The following is a 23025-nucleotide window of genomic DNA, read 5'->3' as shown; positions in this document are numbered from 1 at the left end:
ACTCTCCTGAATACACAGCCAACCATCATCCAACGTTTCCAGGCGTAGATGTGCTACAGTGGAACACATTCTCGTGTACCACTATATTTCCTCTTTTTCCTTGTAGGCTGGAACGAGGTCGCAGCACAACCATTGATTAAAATGGCGACTGCAACCATTAATCTCTGTGAGATATTACAGTTTTGCAACAATTGTCACCCCATATTCATGTGTGCCGATTACAGCGCCATCTATGGAAACTAGATGACAATTGTTGGAAAACGGTACTATCTCAAACAAATAGACATCCGATTAAGACAGTCGAAGTACCTTTTTGATATTTTTGATAATGCTATCATGTGACAGCTTCTACAATCGAATGAAGCACAGACCGCTATCATACACTCAGTCCGCGGTCAGACAGTGCCAATGATTCGGACTGTAGACATCACGTCCCCGATGTTAATGGTTGGAGAGAGGGTCGATATCATTGCCGCGTACTTTCGGGCTCAAAGAAATGTTGACGAAGCTTCTCAAAGGTATGCTAAGTTGTGTTATCCTGTTCCCTGATAGGAATGTTCGGTCTGCAACGACGTTTCGCAGTATTGTCCACCTGTTCATTGAAACGGAGGGTGCTAAACCTAGAGATGACCTGTGACAAACGAAAATAGCACAGTGAATGTTTTAGCTGCGGTTGCTGTAAATCCGCACATTAGTTCTCGGTAAATTGCGCGAGCTTCAGGAATTTCGTAAAGAAGTGTTCTACGCATACTGCATACACAAATGGCATCCATTTCATTTATCGCTGCATCTAGAACTGCGTAGTGACGATTTTCACAATCGCCTGAATTTCTGCAACTGAATGCAGGAACAACTGGCAGTTAATTATGATTTCATTTCACAGGTACTTTTCTCCGATGAACAAAATTTTACGACTCGTGGTCAAGTGAACCGACATATTATGCATTATTGGTCAGTAGAGAATCCCCATTGGGTAAGGCAAGTTGAACATTAGCGCCCATGGAGTGTCAACATCTGGTGCAGTATTTTAGGTACGCAGGTCATTGACCCATACTTCATAGAAGGTAATCTGACTGGTCAAATGTACATCGACATCGTGGATAATGTTTTACCCATACTAATGGACGATGTTCCATTTCAAACGAGACTGGATATGTGGTTTCAACGCGATGGATGCCCAGCGCATTATTCTGACTAGCTCTAGAAGTTTTCAATCGAAACTATCAGGGTCGATGGATTGAACGAGGAGATCCTCAAACGTGGCCCGCACGTTCATTAGATTTGACTTCCACCAATTTTTTCCTGTGGGAATGGCTAAAACAGAGAGGTTACATGGATGTACCAACAACCCCCGAAGATATGCGGCGGCGAATTCGCAGTGAATGTACAAACGTTAGCGTAGAGACACTAATAGATGTCGGATTGTCATTCAGACACACAGCTGGAATGTAAATTAGAAACAACGGACAACATTTCTAACATTTGCTACACTGAAACGCTTGTGAGAGGCAAGGGAAATAACAGTAATCAAGCACCACAAGATAGTGAGAGGTAAGGGGACTCACAGTAATGAGGCACCCTCAGATAGTGATAGGCAAGGGGATTCATCAAAATCAAACACCCCGAAGGGAACACGTTACTACTACGTCCACGTCGTTGTTCCTGGGTAAAGTTAAATGTAGTCTAAGAATGCAATGCGACATTGTAGACGGTGTCACGTGATAGCATTTTGCCAAACATCAAATAATGTACTTTGGTTTTCCTAATAGTATGTGTATTTTTGTGAGAGATTTCTCTGTTCCAGGAAGCAAACTGGTAGCTGTTTGGAAGATGGCAGTTTCGAAGTCCGTCATCAGACTTGTAGAGTTCCATCCAGGAACGTTATTTGTAACAGCTTAAAAAGAAACGTTCATATGTTCCTTGCTTTTTATTTGGCAGCAAACATTAACACCTGGAATGGTGTTTGTTTCCTCCCAAGAACTATTGAGGTTGGCGTGGAGCATAAACAACTGCCCAAACAGCTTGCTCGAACTTTTGAACATTCCATCCACAAAGAATGATTCGCAGTTTGATAAACACGCTTTTGCTTTTACGCTGGCAAACATCAGTATTGTCTCATTTGGTCTCCTGTTATCATCTGCAAGTAAAAAATTTCTACCATTATTCATCAGTAAATTGTTTTCTTGAAAGAATATTCCTTCGGAACCGGTGGAACTTACGTGCTTTCCATATACACTGGTGTCCAGGATTAAAGCAGCAAACCACTATTTCCCCACCCTGTGTCTAATTCACGATATAATCATAAAAACTGTCAACAGATATCCGTACGACCGTGTTCTGCACGGAAGATGGCATTCTGGTCAACGGATAACCACACCAATGATGACGCCAGGTGACCTATCAAACGGGGTAGTGTATGCCGGGTAGTCCCACACCCACAGTCGCTGTATACACAGTCACAGACGGAGCAGTATGGCACAGAGAAGACGCCTACCACACTCTCTACAGTGGAGAGCCATAGGAATAATGGAAGCAGGACACTCACAAACTGGTGTGGTCCAATGGCTTAACGCGAATCATTCTGTCATTCCTTGAACGTGGCGACAGTTTATAGAGACCTAAACGGCCCGAAGACCGGGGCAGGGCGACCACGTGTAACATAGAAAGAGAGGACCGTTATTTGGCTGTAAGAGCATGACGGTACCGCCTTAGTACTGCACGACAAATGGCATCTGATCTCGCAGTATCCACTGGGTGTGTTGTATCGAGGTAAACGGTGTACAGAAGGCTTGGGCAGAGTGACCCTTACTATCATAGACCTGCTGTATGTGTACCTCTCACACGTCTTAACAGAAGGGATCGTCTAGAGAGGAGTCGCCGGCTGCAGTGGCCGAGCGGTTCTAGGCGCTTCAGTCTGGAACCGCGCGACCGCTACGGTCGGAGGTTCGAATCCAGCCTCGGGCATGGATGTGTCTGATGTCCTTAGGTTGGTTAGGTTTAAGTAGTTCTAAGTTCTAGGGGACTGATAACCTTAGATATTAAGTCCCATAGTGCTCAGAGCCATTTGAACCATTTTTAGAGAGGAGTCGTCAACATGACACCTGGACGGTCAAACTGTGGCCGATGTTCTTTTCACGACGCGGTTTTTGCGAGGTGCTGAGGGCCCAGACTTGGTACTGATGGACGATAATCTCATAGAGTACGGTGGTTGATGTTTCCTTGGAAACGGAACATTTTGCAAGCATGGTGTGGCCTGCTGGCTCTTCCGATGTGAATCCCATAGAGCACGTATGTGATGCATTAGGAACACGGGGTTCATCACATCAGCATCCACCAACCACTCTCCAGGACTTGTGAGCAGCTTTTCAGGAAGAATGGGCGTCATTGCCTCAACATAAGACTGCTGACATCGCTCACAGCATGCTCCATCGTTGTTAGGCCTGTACTGCTGCCAGAGGTGGTCACACCCCATACTGAGCACATTAACCAGTGTCGGAATGTGTGCGAAAATTCACTAAGTTGAATAAAACGAAGAATATTTTGTTTACATTCTCTATTCTTTATATTGTTTCTACTTTACTATCACCTGTTTATACGATTTTTTGGCAAAATAAACACAAACATACCAAAATTTTCGTTGGTTACTTTAATTTTGGACACCAGTGTATTTTCACCTAATGCGATGTAACGAATGTTTCGCACCTCTGTGTGAGGGTAACGAAGTTACTAAGCCGTAGTCTCGACTGAAGAGGTGCCCTACTTCTTCAACGTAAGCTGATGAAATTGTAGCGTCTGTTTCTTTTGCCCGTTTCTCTCCGCTGACAAAAAGTTTTTGCACTTAATTTCCTGCTTCATCTGGAATACAAACATGGGTACCTTTCCCTAAAACTGTGTTATTTTTCGTCAATAGTCTTCCTTTCCATTTACTCTTTATAAAGTTTACACAACGCCAGTAAGTCACTTCTTGTTTGTTTGTATAGTCCACTATATACTGAAGCCCGTTGTAAATTAGTAAAGTCTTCCCTTTGGTGGTCTCGGTGAACTCTATTATCTCAGATCTAAAGCACGGAACACTGCTTGCCAGTCAGAGGTCCACAGCAGTACTGTACTCTGGGTGAAAGCGAAGCACACTGCGAACTGGTGCTGGGACGGGTAACTTTCTGCCGGAAATGATCTTTGGCCTTCTCCCAATACGTTGCAGGTAGCGGCGGACACGCCGGTGTATCTCACTTCTGGAACACCCTATCCATTACCTACAGTGTCCTGAGTCTTGTACAAATGTCAACACATTCCCTCTACGTGTAAGTGTCACTCCGTGCAAGTGTCACAAATGGTTCAAATGGCTCTGAGCACTATGGGACTTAACTTCTGAGGTCATCAGTCCCCTAGAACTTAGAACTACTTAAACCTAACTAACCTAACCTCATCACACACATGCATTCCCGAGGCAGGATTCGAACCTGCGACCGTAGCGGTTGCGTCGTTCCAGACTGTAGCGCCTAGAACCGCTCGGCCACTACGACCGGCGCAAGTGTCACAAACTCGGGACATAACAATCGAAAGACGCAGCGGCATCAAGGAGCTCAGGGGACGCTATAGGCTCCATAGGTGCCAAAGCGACTGTCTCTGGTGCCGCGATGTCATTGCAGTCCAGGGCAACAGCCTGAAGTTTGTCGACCATGGCCAACACAGCTTCCAGGTGTTTATGGACAGCGTCCAGATACCCCTGCATTTCTACTTAACAGGCGCTGCCCCTATCCATTTTCAATCAATTTTTGTTTGTACGCCAAGTTAATGTAACACTAACCCAAGAAGTTGAACTCAGTCTACACAAACGATAAAAAAATATTTAAACTCTTACAACAAAATAAATAGTACTACTAAAAACAGTTAAATAAACAGCTACTATTCACCTCTAGACAGAAGCACGTAAGAATACAACGTAAGTAAAGAATGATTACAATATGTGTACAGACGTTAAGATGCTACTGCTGCGTCTGAATTCCGCTCCTTCTGAGGCAGGAGCTCTACGATCATATCTGTTTCCTCTTGATCTATAAGTAACAGCAAATTCACTGGTGCTGCTGTTGTTAAGGCTTTTTCTCTTGTTGAACAATCGTCGTACACACCCCACAATTTCTCACATTAAATGTTCCAAGCCTTGTCTTATCACGAGAGATTTATGCCATTATTATTGGGGTTGTCAGCTGGTGATATGAATCACTTGTTAAGAGACAGTGTTAATCTTCTTTCTGTGCATGGGGAAGTGTATAGGTTGGGGAGAGATTTTGGTATCATATGTGGTGCGTTACTGTGCTAGCACACATTAGGTCGTTAAATCATGCATCAACTTGTTGATTGATTTTGTCTGTTCCAATACACATATAGGCAAAGATTTGGTAGTAGGTTTAGTATCTATTCATAGCAGAAATAGTGTTTTTTTAAATAATCATTGTTAATAACAGAAATAGTTATGGTGATAGGAGGTAGTATTGTGTGAGATAAAATGAAGTATTAATGTGTATTGCATAACTTGTGTTAGAATAATCAATATAACCTGTGGTTAAATTATAGGTAACAGGCTACATTGGAATGGAAAAAATAAATAAATGTTTAGTACGGACTTGGTGTCAGTATTTGTGACTTACTGTTATAAAAATAAGCCAGAAATATTTTTAAAGAACTTACTTATAAAGAACTAGACCAAATGTGTAGTATTAACTTACTGCAGGCCAACAGTCAATAATAAGCAGTTTAGGGATACGAAAATTTCATTCAGCTTTTCTTGATCGAGATAAAAAGTTCGTAGCACTTGACGATGGAGTGACACTGTAGAACTTAGGATGGTATGTTCACGAGTACACCCCGAATCAGTGCCACCTTCAGACGGTGTCGCAGCATGGCTTCAACTACACTGTTTTACTGTACAGTGGTCACATCTCGACTGCGTCCCACCACTTCATTCTTACATTGTTTTGGTTACTGATCGTACAGTGACTGCTAGTTGGTAGTTCTTTCTTTGTTTCTCTTCTGAGTACTGCAGTGTTGACGTTCGAATTTATAAAAGCACAGTATATTGACAAACTCACTATTCCTCGCACAAACAAACGGTCTGTAGTTATTGAACAGTTAACAACGGATGAAATCTTCACGAGGACTATTCGCTGGTAGTACATACACTATGCGATCGAAAGTATCTGGACAGCTAGCTGAAAATGACTTACAAGTTCGTGGCGCCCTCCATCGGTTATGCTCGAATTCAATATGGTGTCGGCCCACCCTCAACCTAGATGACAGCTTCCACTCTCGCGGGCATACGTTCAATCAAGTGCTGGAAGGTTTCTTGGGGAAAGGCAGCCCATTCTTCACGGAGTGCTGCACTGAGGAGAGGTATGAATGTCGCTCGGTGAGGCCTGGCACGAAGTCGGCGTTCCTAAACATCCCAAATGTGTTCTGTAAGATTCAGATCAGGACTCTGTGCAGGCCAGTCCATTACAGGGATGTTATTGTCGTGTAACCACTACGCCACAGGCCGTGCATTATGAACAGGTAAATGGAAATGAGCGTTTGGAGTCATTGGCCGGGAGGCCCTGTACGGGGCAGGTCCGACCGCCTTCGTTCAGTTCTTGTTACATTCGACGCCACATTGGGCGACCTGCGCGCCGGATGGGGATGAAATGATGATGAAGACAACACAACATCCAGTCCCTGAGCGGAGAAAATCCCCGACCCAGCCTGGAATGGAACCCGGGCTCGTACGACGGCAATCCGTCATGCTGACCACTCAACTATGGGGGCGGACATTATGAACAAGTGCTCGATCGTGTTCAAAGATGCAATCGCCATCCCCGAATTGCCCTTCAACAGTGAGAAGCAAGAAGCTGCTTAAAACATTAATGTAGGCCTGTGCTGTGATAGTGGCACGCAAAACAACAAGGGGTGCAAGCCTCCTCCATGAAAAACACGACCACACCATAACACCACCGCCTCCGAATTTTACTGTTGGCACTACACACGCTGGCAGATGACGTTCACCTGGCATTCGCCATATCCACACACTGCCATCGAATCGCCACATTGCATACCGTGATTTGTCATTCCATAGAACGTTTTTCCACTGTTCAGTCGCCAAATGTTTGCGCTGCTTACACAAAGCAAGGCGTCGTTTGGCATTTACCGGCGTGATGTGTGGCTTATGAGCAGCCGCTCGACCATGACATCCAAGTTTTCTCACCTCCCGCCTAACTGTCATAGTACTTGCAGTGGATCCTGACGCAGTTTGGAATTGCTGTGTGATGGTCTGGATAGATGTCTGCCTATTACACATTACGACCCTCTTCAACTGTCGGCGGTCTCTGTCAGTCAACAGACGAGATCGGCCTTTACGCTTTTGTGATGTACGCGTCCCTTCACGTTTCCGCTTCACTATCACATCGGAAACAGTGAACTAGTGATGGTTAGGAGTATGGAAATCTCGCGTACAGACGTATGACGCAAGTGGCACCCAACCACCTCACCACGTTCCAAGTCCGTGAGTTTCGCGGAGCGCCCCGTTCTGCCCTCTCCCATGTCTAATGACTACTGAGGTCGCTGACATGGAGTACCTGGCAGTAGGTGGCAGCACAGTGCACCTAATATGAAAAATCTATACAGGGTGGTCCATTGATAGTGACCGGGCCAAATATCTCACGAAATAAGCATCAAACGAAAAAACGACAAAGAACGAAACTCGTCTAGCTTGAAGGGGGAAACCCAATGGCGCTATGGTTGGCCCGTTAGATGGCGCTGCTATAGGTCAAACGGATATCAACTGCGTTTTTTAAATAAGAACCCCCATTTTTTTATTACATATTCGTGTAGTACGTAAAGAAATACGAATTTTTTAGTTGGACCACTTTTTTCACTTTGTGGTAGATCGCGCTGTAATAGTCGCAAACGTATAAGTACGTGGTGTCACGTAACATTCCGCCAGTGCGGACGATATTTGCTTCGTGATACATTACCCGTATTAAAATGGACCGTTTATCAATTGCGGAAAAGATCGAGATCGTGTAGATGTATGGCTATTGTGATCAAAATGCCCAACGGGCGTGTGCTACGTATGCTGCTCGGTAACCTGGACGAAATCATCCAGGTGTCCGGACCGTTCGCCGGATAGTTACGTTATTTAAGGAAACAGGAAGTGTTCAGCCACATGTGAAACGTCAACCACGGCCTGCAATAAATGATGATGCCCAAGTATTTGTTTTAGCTGCTGCCGCGGCTAATCCGCACATCAGTAGCAGACAAATTGCGCGAGAATCAGGAATCTCAAAAACGTCGGTGTTGAGAAAGCTACATCAACATCGATTGCACCCGTACCATATTTCTATGCACCAGGAATTGCATGGCGACGACTTTGAACGTCGTGTACAGCTCTGCCACTGGGCATAAGAGAAATTACGGGAGATTACAGATTTTTTGCACGCGTTCTATTTAGCGACGAAGCGTCATTCACCAACAGCGGTAACGTAAACCGGCATAATATGCACTATTGGGCAACGGAAAATCCACTATGGCTGCGACAAGTGGAACATCAGCGACCTTGGCGGGTTTATGTATGGTGCGGCATTATGGGAGGAAGGATAGCTGGCCCCCATTTTATCGATGGCAATCTAAATGGTGCAATGCTGATTTCCTACGTAATGTTCTATCGGTGTTACTACAAGATGTTTCACTGCATGACAGAATGGCGATGTACTTCGATCATGATGGATGTCCGGCACATAGCTCGCGTGCGGTTGAAGCGGTATTGAATAGCATATTTCATGACAGGTGGATTGGTCGTCGAAGCACCATACCATCGCCCACACGTTCACCGGATCTGACGTCCCCGGATTTCTTTCTGTGGGGAAAGTTGAAGGATATTTGCTATCGTGATCCACCGACAACGCCTGACAACATGCGTCAGCGCATTGTCAATGCACGTGCGAACATTACGGAAGGCGAACTATTCGCTGTTGAGAGGAATGTCGTTACATGTATTGCCAAATGCATTGAGGTTGACGGACATCATTTTGAGCATTTATGGCATTAATGTGGTATTTACAGATAATCACGCTGTAACAGCATGCGTTCTCAGAAACGATAAGTTCACAAAGGTACATGTATCACATTGGAACAACTGAAATAAAATGTTCAAACGTTCTGTATTTTAATTTAAAAAACCTACCTGTTACCAACTGTTCGTCTAAAATTGTGAGCCATATGTTAATGACTATTACAGCACCATATATCACAAAGCGAAAAAAGTGGTCCAACTAAAACATTCATATTTCTTTACGTACTACACGAATATGTAATGAAAATGGGAGTTCCTATTTTTTAAAAAAACACAGTTGATATCCGTTTGACCTATGGCAGCGCCATCTAGTGGGCCAGCCATAGCGCCATCTGCTTCCCCCCTTCAAGCTAGACAAGTTTCGTTCTTTGTAGTTTTCTCGTTTGACGCTTATTTCGTGAGATATTTGGCCCGGTCACGATCAATGTACCACCCGGTATTTTTGGGGGTGTCCAGATGCTTTTGATCACATAGTGTATTGTAGTATTACACTGATCAGCCATAATATTAAGAGCAACGACTTACTATCGATATAAACCCGTCCAGGCGATAGCAGCGACACCTGGCGACTAACGATTATTACTTAGGCACACGCACACGCATGTGACAGAGAGCGTTCTGTCCGTGTGTAGAGTGGGGAAGGCGAGCGATCTACCTTAGTTTGACCGAGGGCAGATTTGTGATGGCCTGAAGGCTCGCTACGAGCATTTCAGAAACTGCACGACTTGTCGAGTGTTCGAGGAGTGCTGTGGTGAGTATGTTCAATACGTGGCGAAACCAAAGTGAAACCACGTCCAGACCTCATGGGGTTGGGGGCCACCCCTCACCAGAGATGTCTGACGTCGTAGACTGGGCAGACTGGTAAAACAGGACAGCGACGATCTGTGGCGGAACTAGCATCAGATTTTAATGTTGGGCAGAGTACAAGTGTGTCTGAGCACACAGTGCCCCGAGAACTCCTAACGATGGGCCTCCACAGCCGACGACACATGCATGTGCCAATGTTAACATCATTACATCAGCAACTACGACCGAAATGACCACATGGCCATCGGCAATAGCGAAGCGTTGCATGGTCTGATGAATCTCGGTACCTGCTTCATCACGTTGATGGGATTGCTCGAATCCGTCACCTTCCAGGGGAACAGCCCGTTGACACTTGTACTGCGGGACGGAGACAAGCTGGTGGTGGCTCTGTTATGCTCTGGGGAACATTAACGACGGCATCCATGGGTACAGTGAAGCTCGTGCAAGACACAGTGTCGGCCAACGAATATCGTACACTGGTTGCAAACTACGTAAACCCCTTCTCGATGGCAATGACATTTTTCAGCAAGATAATGTGCCGTGTCACAAGGCCAGGATTGTGATGAAGTGGTTCGACGAACACTGTGGCGAGTTCGAATTGATGTGCTGGCCCCCCAACGCGACAGATCTGAACCCTATCGAACACATCTGGGATGTGATTGAACATAGCATCTGAACTCATCGCCCCCCTCCCCGGCGTTTACGAGAATTAGGTGACTTCTGCTTGCAAATGTGGTGCCAACTCCCTCCAGCGTCCTACCAAGGCCTCATTGCTTCCATGCCACGAGGCTTCGCCGCTGTTATCACTGCCGAAGGTGGACATACCGACTATTAAGTAGGTGGTCATAATGTTCTGGCTGATCAGTGTATAAGCTTCATATACCTATGGAAGATCATAGAGTATTTTCTGGTATAACCTAGACCACAGGTAACTTTACTGCTGCGATCATGGATGACAATTGATTCCGTCTTAACGAGTGCTACCTATGGAAGTTCAGAGATGTAAGCGCACTAGCAATGGAATTGTAGAATGGATTGCGTTGAGTAATTGACAATAGCCAAGGTATCGGTACCTACACCTAGTCTTTAAGTATTAAAAATATTCGATGCAATATAAACACTTCACGTACAATATGGAGACATATAAATATCATTATTATGTCTTGTCTTAGGAAGACAGTTAAGTTACGATGGCTTCCATGTTCTACCAGTTTGAACTCAGACTTCCGACAACACTACCACCTTCTTGTGGACGACTACTATGCCTAAATCTCACAGATGCACTCTAGAAATTGTATGAAGTCCGACTATGTAAGGCTTTTGTCAAAAGGGTGGAAATCGAACCATGTGATAGAGTATGGTACAAAGTTGCAAATACACATATTTCTGTAAATGGATGTCGAGCAATGGTACATCGAATGTATAAGATTGTGATAAATTACAGGAACCTAAGTATCATACTTTCGTATATCCGCTTGGTAAACCTCTAGCCACGAAGCTAAATGCAGATATTATTTTTCTGTTATAATCTCTCTTTATATTACCTTTATCATCATAAATTTTGTACTTTTTCATTTTAGTAATTTGGATAATCCGCTGTTATTACCTAGAACCGTCACTAGGATATAAAAATTACCTGACATTGTAAGAACTCCTTAATGATTCCTAATGTTGCATATGAATGACACTCTTTCAAACACGGTTTGCTTTTACATCATTTTCAGTTTAATAAGTGTATAATATTTTATTGCCGATTACCGTCACAATGACCTGAAACACTGTCTGTCTTTAGTTCGACCTCAATTGCGACCCATAGTGTTGTGTATTGGCGATTTTCCTTATAATTTAGTTCGTTGCACAGACATTTAACAAAATTAAAAGTTTTTTTGAGACAGTGTCTAGGGCCGACAATCAATTGTAAAGTATCAATACGATAAAGTATTACATAAATTATATCGCTTGGTTTTTATAACTTCAGGAGATTGCTATCACGCTAGTTATTATCGTTAAATTCCTACTGGTTTAACTATAAGATGAGCTGTATTGATGTCAATGATCTAGTTTTACATACATTTAGATCTTATTCCTTTAAATGTTATTAGAACATGTAGATATCATGTAAGGTATATAGTCAGCAGCTAAGGCCACACAGCGGTCTTTGCACCAAGCAATGTGTCAAAACCTAGCGGCTGTCAGTAATATTGGGACAACGGGGGCGTCAGGTCACTCTGCGTTGTTGCCAGCTGTATCCAAGATGGCGGCGATGACGTCATCCAAGATGGCATCATGTAAACTTGGCAACAGTGCATGATGTCATCCAAGATGGTAGCCATTACGTCATTCATGATGGCGGGAAGTGTGAATTTTGGCGGGAAAGTTGCAACGGCCCCCCCCATTCCCCCAGAAAAACAGTGTGAAGTTCAAATTCAAATAGGATAATGAACCACACCCCTCTTATCTTTACTAAACAAAGGAAATGGTAGGAAGATATCTAACTTGGGCTACCTCCTCTAACCTAAGTAACCCGACCACCACTTCCTCCTACGACCAGGAGCCAATATTGAATTCCAACCGGATAATTCATCACATCATGGTTAGCTCTACTAAGCAAACAAAATTATGGGAAAATATATCACTTGGGCTACTTCCACTAACCTAAGTGACCTGACCACCACTCACGCCTACGAACTATTGCCAAGTTTGAATTTCTGCCATAAACAAAGGTCACTTGGGGTTTGACTACCAACCTAGTAAAATTGTGGGAAGATAGGTCACTTGTACTAAACTAAGTAATCCGACTGCCACCTCCTCCGACAAACTGGCACCAAGTTTGATTTCCAACAGGATAATGCATCACTGCTGTAAGAAAATAATGGGAAAATAGCTCACTTGGCATATCTCCACTAACCTAAGTCACCCGACTGCCACTTCTTCTTACGAACTGGCACCAACTTTTAATTTTGGCAGTAAACAAAATTCAATTTCCATATACCTACTAAGCTAAGAAAATGGCGTGAAAGACAAGACACTTGTACTAACCTCAGTAGCCAGATCGCCCCCTCCTCCTAACGATTCGTGGGAAAAGACTTGGACATAAGTCTTTATTTAAACAATTCCATGCAGGTGTGTTCACCACAATGTCAGGAGTCCAATTGACCTAGTACACATCGCCATCACCACAGGGCGCTATCATCTGTGACATAATCCAAGATGGCGACACCCAGTATATTCATCAAGAGCTCCAGACTCCAACTGACTTAGTACACATCGTCATCGCCAGAGGGCGCTGTCGTGACGTCAGGTGATGTAGCAAGTACTATTATTCAAGATGGCGGCATACAATGTGTTCACCACAAAGCCTAGTACATATTGACACCACCAGAGTGTGCTACTATGGACTTGGACTGAATTTTCGCGAATGCTGCGCCAACCTGGACTTAGAAGGAAATAGTTAAAGTCTCCACCACGATCCCCAACTGACCGCCACGTCCCCTTACCGACCCATGTTGACAGGCTAACGTGTACTAACGTATACTAACATGCACAGTGCATGACGCCATCCAAGATGGTGGGGCGAAATGGCGGAAAAACTGCTCTGGGCCCAAGTCTTTAGTTCGCAGGCAGTGTCTCCACCACGAGATTTAGTGTCCAGCTGACCTAATGCACATTACTGCCACCAGAGGGTACTGTCATCCCTCCTATGACCCAATCCCAGATGGTGGTCTGTAGGGGTGAAAATGGTGCGAAAATGACTCAGGCTGCACTGGGCTGCTGGGAAGAGTAAGAAAGGAGTGCACTCTGTTTATTTTCGAACATTTTATTTAGGTGTAGACATGCTCAGTGCTCGTAAAATGTCCAAATAACGCATAGCACAGCCTACAGACCTGCTCGCAAAATAATGCAACAGACACGCAACCAACGTATGCAGACACTGCTCCCTGTCCACTAGAGTGCATGGGAGGCTACCGACAGCCCTTATAAGTGACACAGCCGTCAGCTGTCAAACCACACACAACTGCCCACAGGCATGACACGGATACATCCCTTTTCATACTTGACACTAGGGAAATTCATTCCGCAATACGTGTTCACCTAGACGCTGATGGAGGCAAAGACTTACATACAGAGCACAGACGCTCCAAGGCAAGCCGCGAGTGCATGTGGTCGACGCAGCCGATGCTGGTGAAAGTTGTGTCCATACAGTTTCTGTTATACCAACGTCATAGAATTCCAAGGCGCAGTGCTCATCACACTTCTTTACCACGGATGGCACAATAGCACAGCCTGCTTCCATCTAACGGAACATACGAGTCGCATTCGGCCATCCGTACACGTACCAGCATGGCTCTCATCTCGCTGCAAAACGTCTGTGTAGCGAGTCGCCTTCTAAAACGTTCTCAATGTTATTCTTATGTCACATAGCTTTCTTGTAAAAAATAAGACCCAAGTCGACCTCTCGGGAATTGTATAGTGTCACAGAAATAGTTAACGCTCGCTTCCTTGATGCCTCAGCTTGCATGGAAATTCTTACCCCAACAAAACCTCTTTACGAAAATAACATCGAATGCAGTCTTCCCAGCTCTTCTAATGTGCTACCCTTCCAGATTTCTACATACGCAAACGTTCGCTCCCCTATGTAGAGACTCCTATATCCCACCACAAACGATGTGAAAGAATGGCTCTTATCGAATCTACCTGCCGTATTACTCATGCCACCGGTACTGAAGCACCATCCACCAATTCTTTCTCCGACTTTCAGCGGTTATTTTACACAGATCGCAATATTGCATTGACAGTTAAACCTGCAAAGTTGCCTGCAGATTATCAAATACGTATCAAACTCACAAGAATATTAGAAGCCCGGAAGATATTTACCAGTGTAACTACACTTAAATATTATGATTGCTGCTACAGTCTGACACCAATCAATGTACAGTTAATCATTCCTCTTGACGACTGTGTTTCAGTATCTATAGCACATATAATTTTCCACACAAAAACTCTCTCTCATACCCTCGTGGTTATCCATGTGCTGAATCTATACGTCCCTCACGATAGGACACACAGTCATCCTCTGTAGTCATACTGTAACATAAACAGTATTAACTTTACAATCCAATATATACACGTTTTACACCATGTAAGCAACAGTAACTTTAAAATACAATATATACACGTTTTACACAAACAGTGCAACTATCTTTTATATGTGTAGAGCACCTGAAAAAATCATCATGCGCCTACACTCACACCGGCTATATGTTACGATGCTCCCCAGTGCTAGGGAAGCATTGTCAGCCTTTTCTTTCTTTCTACAGAAGCGCCATTCAGCGGTAATAAACTACTTTACACTGATCACCATTTCGCATCGACAACCGAACCTCGCAAAGTTGTCTACAGATCATCAAATACATACGAGACTCGCAATAATGTTCGAGCGTGAAACCGAACACCATCCCAGCAATATACCACCGAGTACTGTGTTGATCTAGTAAACATACAGTTCATATCCTCCACCATACAAAATCAACCTTTTACATCAGCTGGCCAAGGTCGCTCTCGGAACTGTTCTACAAATTCGCGATCGTTTCCCCTCGGCACAAACGCGTTACTGTCTCTGCTTCCTTGCCTGCTCGCTTTTCTATGCACATCTCCAGACTCGAGGATTACAAGAACACACACATTTTAGCCATAATATTATGCCATTTTCGTCATACTTTTCCATATCAAGCACTATGCAGTATCCTACCGATCGCTAACGCAACATAATTCCCGAGATATAGACTGGAAATTATTTCTCTACAAACAACAAACTTTAGCTACGTGGAGCATGCTCTAGACCACTGACTAACTAGAAACAAACACACGGTAATTGATATTTCCACCCGCGAATACCGATCTCGCTGATCTAACATACTACAAATCATCCATATAATTTACAAGCCAACAAAGGCCTTCCCATGTCTAGAGAATAGGCAAATGTATCTTCCACGTGCCAGATCCACACACCACAATCGATCTTCTCTCAACTAAATAAAGACGCGAAATGTGCAGAAGCAATCAAGTGAACAATTTACATGGGAGGGAATAACGGTCCAGCGCAAATGCACCGCCATACACAATCTTCTCAAATTTCCACTTGATCACGAAAGTCGCCCATCTTACGATCGCGATCTCAATTGAATTTCATTCGACAATGAGCGAAGTAACCGAAACACACCCTACCGAAGGCTGTGGCTCTGTAAATCGAAATATCTCTATCTTCCTGGACATACTCTTCCCTTTGTTTACCGAGCGAGGTGGCGCAGTGGTTAGCACACTGGACTCGCATTCGGGAGGACGACGGTTCAATCCCGTCTCCGGCCATCCTGATTTAGGTTTTCCGTGATTTCCCTAAATCGTTTCAGGCAAATGCCGGGATGGTTCCTTTGAAAGGGCACGGCCGATTTCCTTCCCAATCCTTCCCTAACCCGAGCTTGCGCTCCGTCTCTAATGACCTCGTTGTCGACGGGACGTTAAACGCTAACCACCACCACCACCATCTCCCCTTTGTTATCACAGTACTCCAAGTAAAATCAATACCTTCCCTACAACAGGGCGTACTCATCTCCTTTCCACAAAGACATGCTTTATAGACCTCATGCTCAAATACTTACGTATTACATACCCAGCACTTCTACCAAGTATATATAAGTTCGTAAATAAATCTTTGTCTACCATATGAAATAATACTGACCGAAAATCAACGATGGGTGTGCATATCCCTTAAGTTCTTCTTGCGAGTCCTACCACCATGTCATAGAAACAGAGACGTAATCGACCAGATGTTAAAGAGAAAACCCGATCCTAACAATTACTGCATGTTACTCTCACAACCGCTCTTGGTTCTACAGGTACACACAAGTATCCACGTTAAAAGCTATACCCGCTTTACAAATGATGGTACAACATTACCTCTAAATGAGGTAGTTTTCTTTTTTCCAGACAAATACCGTGACAGTGGTCGTAGGAATGTGTAAGCACACGATGCAACTTCGGGTTAAAAACAATGAACTTTGAAAGTGATTCGGCTAAAAAACGTGGGGTGTAAGCGATATTTGCGACTCCCTCAGACCGACCCGAACTATATAATTGCAAGTCCACCATAGCACACTCTGATGGTGAACACATTGTATGCCACCATCTTGAATAACGGTACTTGCGTCATCACCTGATGTCATGAAAGCGCCCTCTGGTGGTGGCGATGTGTACTAAGTCAGTTGGAGTCTGGAGCTCTTGATGAATACACTGGGTGTCGCCATCTTGGATTACGTCACAGATGAGAGCGCCCTGTGGTAATGGCGATGTGTACTAAGTCAGTTGGAGTCCTGATATTGTGGTGAACACACCTGCATGGAATTGTTTAAGTAAAGACTTATGTCTAAGCCCTTTTCCCACGAATCGTTAGGAGGAGTTGGCGATCTGGGGACTGAGGTTAGTACAAGTGTATTCTCTTTCGCGCCATTTTCTTAACTTAGTAGATATATGGGTACTGAATTTTGTTTACCGCCAAAATTAAAAGTCGGTGTCAGTTTGTAAGAAGAGGTGGCTGTTGGGTGACTTAGATTAGTGGACGTATGCCAAGTGAGCTATTTTACTGGGATTTTCTGTCCTTAATAGAGATAACAGCAGTGTGATGCATTATCCTGTTGGAATTCAAACTTGGCGCCAGTTCGTAGGAGGAGGTGGCAGTTGGATGACTTAGGTTAGTACAAGTGACCTATCTTCCTCAATTTTTTTAGGTTGGTAGTGAAACCCCAAGTGACCTTTGCTTACGGTAGAAATTCAAACTTGGCACCAGTTCGTAGGAGAAAGTGACGGTCGGGTGACTTAGGTTAGTGGAGGTAGCCCAAGTTGAGATACCTTCCCGCAGTTTTCTTTGCTTAGTAGAGATAACTGTTGTCTGATGAATTATCCTGTTGGATTTCAAAATTGGCGCCAGTTCGTTGGAGGAAGTTGCCATCGGGTGACTTAAGTTAGTGGAGGTAGCCCAAGTTAGATATCTTCCTACCATTTTCTTTGCTTAGTAGAGATAAGAGAGGTGTGGTGCATTATCCTGTTGGAATTTGAACTTTGCGCCAAGTTTCTTGGGGAGGGGATCGTGGCACTATTCTTGCCAAAATTCACACTTCCACCATCTTGAATGACGTAATGGCAGCCATCTTGGATGACGTCATGAGCTGTTGCTAAGTCTACATGATGCCATCTTGGATGTCGTCGTTGCCGCCATCTTGGATACATCTGGCAACATTGCAGACTGACCTGATGCCCCCCTTGTGCCAATGCTGTCAGTCCCCATATTGCTACAGTACCGGTGACAAATGTGTATACTATGTGTATGCTGAACGTTGCGTTTGTTGAACGTTGTAATGGGCATCATCTGCCATACTATTCACATGTACCACGTTGTTGTTGTTGTTGTTGTGGTCTTCAGTCCTGAGACTGGTTTGATGCAGCTCTCCATGCTACTCTATCCTGTGCAAGCTTCTTCATCTCCCAGTAACTACTGCAACCTACATACTTCTGAATCTGCTTAGTGTATTCATCTCTTGGTCTCCCTCTACGACTTTTTACCCTCCACACTGCCCTCCAATACTAAATTGGTGATCCCTTGATGCCTCAGAACACGTCCTACCTACCGATCCCTTCTTCTTGTCAAGTTGTGCCACAACTTTCTCTTCTCCCCAATCCTATTCAATACCTCCTCATTAGTTATGTGATCTACCCATCTAATCTTCAGCATTCTTCTGTAGCACCACATTTCAAAAGCTTCTATTCTCTTCTTGTCCAAACTATTTATCGTCCATGTTTCACTTCCGTACATGGCTACACTCCATACAAATACTTTAAGAAACGACTCCACGTTACAGCGACATATATGTGATGATGTCTGATGCAAGATGATGTGAATATTGATGTCAGTTCCTAAGTCTTCATGCCATATCGACTATGGTAAGACGATACCTTTTGCATTTAGTCTTTTTAATGGACGGTTCCTTATGCAAATGTTGTTCGTTTGTTTTAACCGCCTTTTCCTTGTATTAATATATATTTTCAGTTTTATGAGCAACGTGAAGTTACACTGACCACGAATAATGAAAATCTGTTTTTAACTATGTCATGTATGGATGACATAGCGATGTGTGAAGCTGTAATAGCAACAACACTAAACAGTAATGGTTTTGGTATGTATTCTGTAATTAATTCGTGTATATACTCTTGAACTAAGTGGCAACGGCCTTGCCGCAGTGGATACACCGGTTCCCGTGGGATCACCGAAGTTAAGCGCTGTCGGGCGTGGTCGGCACTTGGATGGGTGACCATCCAGGCCGACATGCGCTGTTGCCATTTTTCGGGGTGCACTCAGCCTCGTGTTGCCAATTGAGGAGCTACTCGATCGAATGGTAGCGACTTCGATCAAGCATACCATCTTACGACCGGGAGAGTAGTGTGCTGACCCCATGCCCCTCCTATCCGCATCCTCCACCGAGGATGTCACGGCGGTCGGATGGTCCCGGTAGGCCACTCGTGGCCTGAAGCCGGAGTGCTATATACGCTTGAACCCTGCTGCAGTATTAAGTGCAGTCCTGTAAGCTGATGTATGTTGCTACCATGAGATAGTTAGATTGTTAGCTAAAACTAGTAATCAATTCAGACAAAGAAGATTTTATGTGCGCTCTTGTCTTCAACGGGGTTTCAATCCCTAACATAAATAAAAATTTCGCATGTCTCCTGGTTGACCAATTTCTACGAACTTGATTAACATGGAGTTAATAAATGATTTATATTGCGACTTAAATGTAATCACATGTCAGTTCGAGTATAACACCCCTATGTTATACCCATTTGACCACTCGATATCACGACAGGAGGACCCGCCAGTATAAAAGCAGAAAGGGAATAGAGAAGCGTAACAGCTAAATCGGGCAATAAAGAGGGCTCAGTGATTTCGAACGTGGACTAGTAATCCGATGACATCCGAGCAACAAATCCATCAAAGAAATGTCAACTCTTCTAAAGCTGCCCAAGTCGACTGTTGGTAACGTGATTGTGAAGTGGAAGCGCGAAGAAACAACAGTAGTTAAACCAAGAATAGGCGGACCTCACATACTGACGAACAAGGACCGTCGAGCACTGGGGAAGGTGGTTCTAAAATATCACCGCATGAAAACAAGCGGAAGGAATACCTGGTGAGCTCCGATGTGCTACCAGCAGTCCAGCTAAGACACAGACAATGCATAGGGAGACAAGAAGAATGGGGTACAATGGTTGAGCAGCTCTTCAAAAGCGAACCATTTCTGCAGTCATTGTTATGCGACGCCTGAGGTTGTATAAAGAGTGATGCCACAGTGCAGTGGGTGATTGGAAACGAGTGATTTGCAGCGATGAATGACGCTACAAAATTGGTTCAAATGGCTCTGAGCACTATGAGACTTAACATATGAGGTCATCAGTCCCCTAGAACTTAGAACTACTTAAACCTAACTAACCTAAGGACATCACTCACATCCATGCCCGAGGCAGGATTTGAACCTGCGACCTTAGCAGTCGCGCGGTTCCAGACTGAAGCGCCTAGAACCGCTCGGCCACTCCGACCGGCAGTGACGCTATACCCTGTGGCAATCCGATGGAAGGATTTGGGTTTGTAAATGGCTGGAGAACGCTACCTGCCATCATGTGTAGTGCCAACAGTGAAGCTGGTGTTACTGCAAGTGAGTGTTTTTTGTGGTTAGGGCATGGCCTCCCTATTGCTCTTAAGAAAACTTTAGATGGGGATAGATATGAATACATTTTGCAGCATCGATTACAGCATGCAGTAGAGTAACAGTTTGGAGACCGTGATTGTAACTGCATGACAATGCATCCTCTCATAAAGCATCTGCTAAGCAATGTTTTGTGAGCAATAACGTTCCTGAAACGGACTTGCCTGCCCAGAGTACCGACCTGTACCCAATGGAACATCTTGTGCGCGAGTTAGAACGTCGACTTCACTCCAGACACCAGCGTGCAAAGTTACGATATTCTCTGGTTTCGGATCTTGAAGAAGAAGGGGCTGGCAGTCCTAAACAGATACTCAGACACCTCATTGAAATTGTCTCTAACAGAGTTCAAGTGGTCATAAAGACGAAGGAAGGACACATCCTCTGTTAATGTTCACTAATAGGTGACCAGATGCTTTTGAGCAGATTGTATATAGCGCGTGTTACTATACAATAAGTAATCACGTTTTCTCTAACACGTCAGTCGCAGGTATATAAGTTATTTTTAAAATTACGTATGACGATATCAATTAGATGAAAATTCTTAAAGAAGGTTGAATAAAAAGAAACATAAAAAATCATTATGTGCTGAGAATTTTACTGAACATATACTACTCTCTTATGCATCAGCACATTTGACAGACACAGCGCTATAGTATACTCAGCGTTTTAGGACGTATCATTGTGTGCACATGACAGCAAACGCTGCAGATACTACATCTGAGCATGACAGCGCCGTCATAGAAAAACGTGAGCAGGTCCAAAGAATCACAAAATGTTGCACGTTTGATTTATTTGCATGGTGAATTTCATAGTCGGTTGTCAATTTGTGCAGCATCCGGTTTTCGAACGTTAGTTAAGTGATGGCCCGAAGATTACAAGCATTTGAATACCGCCAGTGATCGTGTTGCACAGAATACGCCAGGATAACAGCAGGACGTGTGTCAGCTGCCTCGATACCTTGGTCATAGCGCACAGGATCCACAACTGGTGGATAAGGATTTCTTTCTACCAGCTTTTGGAGATTTAACAGGCAAATGATCAGTGTCAATCATGTGAGTACGGGCCAGTTACTTGATGAACGGAATCATGAATAACTGAAACTAGACAAGTCATGTGTTAACGGTATAAACTGGAATTTATATTTAATACTATATTTGTGAAATTCAGGTTCTCTGTTACTTTTCTGCTTCTTTTTTCTTTTCCTGGCCTTCACGCGTCTTTTCACGTGGTCGACATGTTTATTTCGATTTGGCGATGTTAGTGGTGTAGTGTGGCCTCCTCCACTTTCCTCTCGTCCGCGGGACGGAATTTGTGTACCTCATCTGCTGCGTCTAGCATTGTCTCCTGTCACAGGGCGAGAATGTTTTCGAAATGTTTACCTATCGTGTAACTGAGGCGGGACGTGGGTACCAACCCTGTATTCATCTTGACTGATGTGGGAAATCGCCTAAAATCCTCATCCAGCCCGGCCGGCATACCAGCCCTCTGAGGAAGTCCACTGGGAGGATACGAATCGAGTCCGACGCATACACCCGAATTACGGAAGCGGTGTGCTGACGCGTACTTCATCTCCCTCCATAACGAGCTGAAAAAGTTCACCCCAGAAACCCTACCTTCCGCTTTCATTACACAGAGAGAGTTGTTGGTTGAGGTCAGGATTCCCTAACAACTTTTCTTTTGCTAATTCAGCCTTTAGAAATTTGAGCGCAGCTTGAAATCGCTCAATTCAGTCAAAAGTTTCATCCAGTGCCAATTCTTCTAAAAAGCATGAAAAAAAAGTGTACTTCAAAACAAGTTTCCAATAGAGCTACACAATCCTGGAACCGATTTTAATTGTTTGGTCAGGATCGTTCCTGATCTTCTCTGCCAATATTACGCGTGTCTCATGAGCTTAACGTTCGTTTTCACAGTTTAGGTCGGTCACTACGTTACATGTGGTGAGAGGTAACGAATGAAGTTTGGTATTCACGACACACTCTTGACACTTTGTATCCCGGAATATTGAATTGGCTAAATGGTTCAAATGGCTCTGAGCACTATGGGACTTAACATCTTAGGTCATCAGTCCCCTAGAACTTATAACTACTTAAACCTAACCAACCTAAGGACATCACACACTTCCATGCCCGAGGCAGGATTCGAACCTGCGACCGTAGCAGTCCCGCGGTTCCGGACTGAAGCGCCTAGAACCGCACGGCAATATTGAATTCCCCAACCATTTCCGAAGTGGAATGCCCAATGCGTCTAGTTCCAATTACCATTTTTTTTGTCACCTCAGCGTATTACGGAGCTGAAATTTCGGAAAATGACATTTCC

At 44.2% G+C, this 23025-nt stretch overlaps 1 protein-coding gene and 1 pseudogene across 1 annotated transcript in view; one reads left to right on the top strand and one right to left on the bottom strand.

The window, feature by feature from the left end:
- The window catches only part of LOC126248451 (solute carrier family 41 member 1-like), a 330662-nt gene that overhangs the window by 162052 nt on the left and 145585 nt on the right, over positions 1–23025 (bottom strand). The window lies entirely within an intron of this gene.
- LOC126250343 (5S ribosomal RNA) lies at positions 19177–19294 on the top strand (annotated as a pseudogene).

Source organism: Schistocerca nitens, chromosome 3 (genome assembly GCF_023898315.1).
Source record: "Schistocerca nitens isolate TAMUIC-IGC-003100 chromosome 3, iqSchNite1.1, whole genome shotgun sequence".
NCBI classification, from domain to species: Eukaryota; Metazoa; Arthropoda; class Insecta; order Orthoptera; family Acrididae; genus Schistocerca; species Schistocerca nitens.
This window is presented reverse-complemented; position numbering and strand designations above follow the sequence as displayed.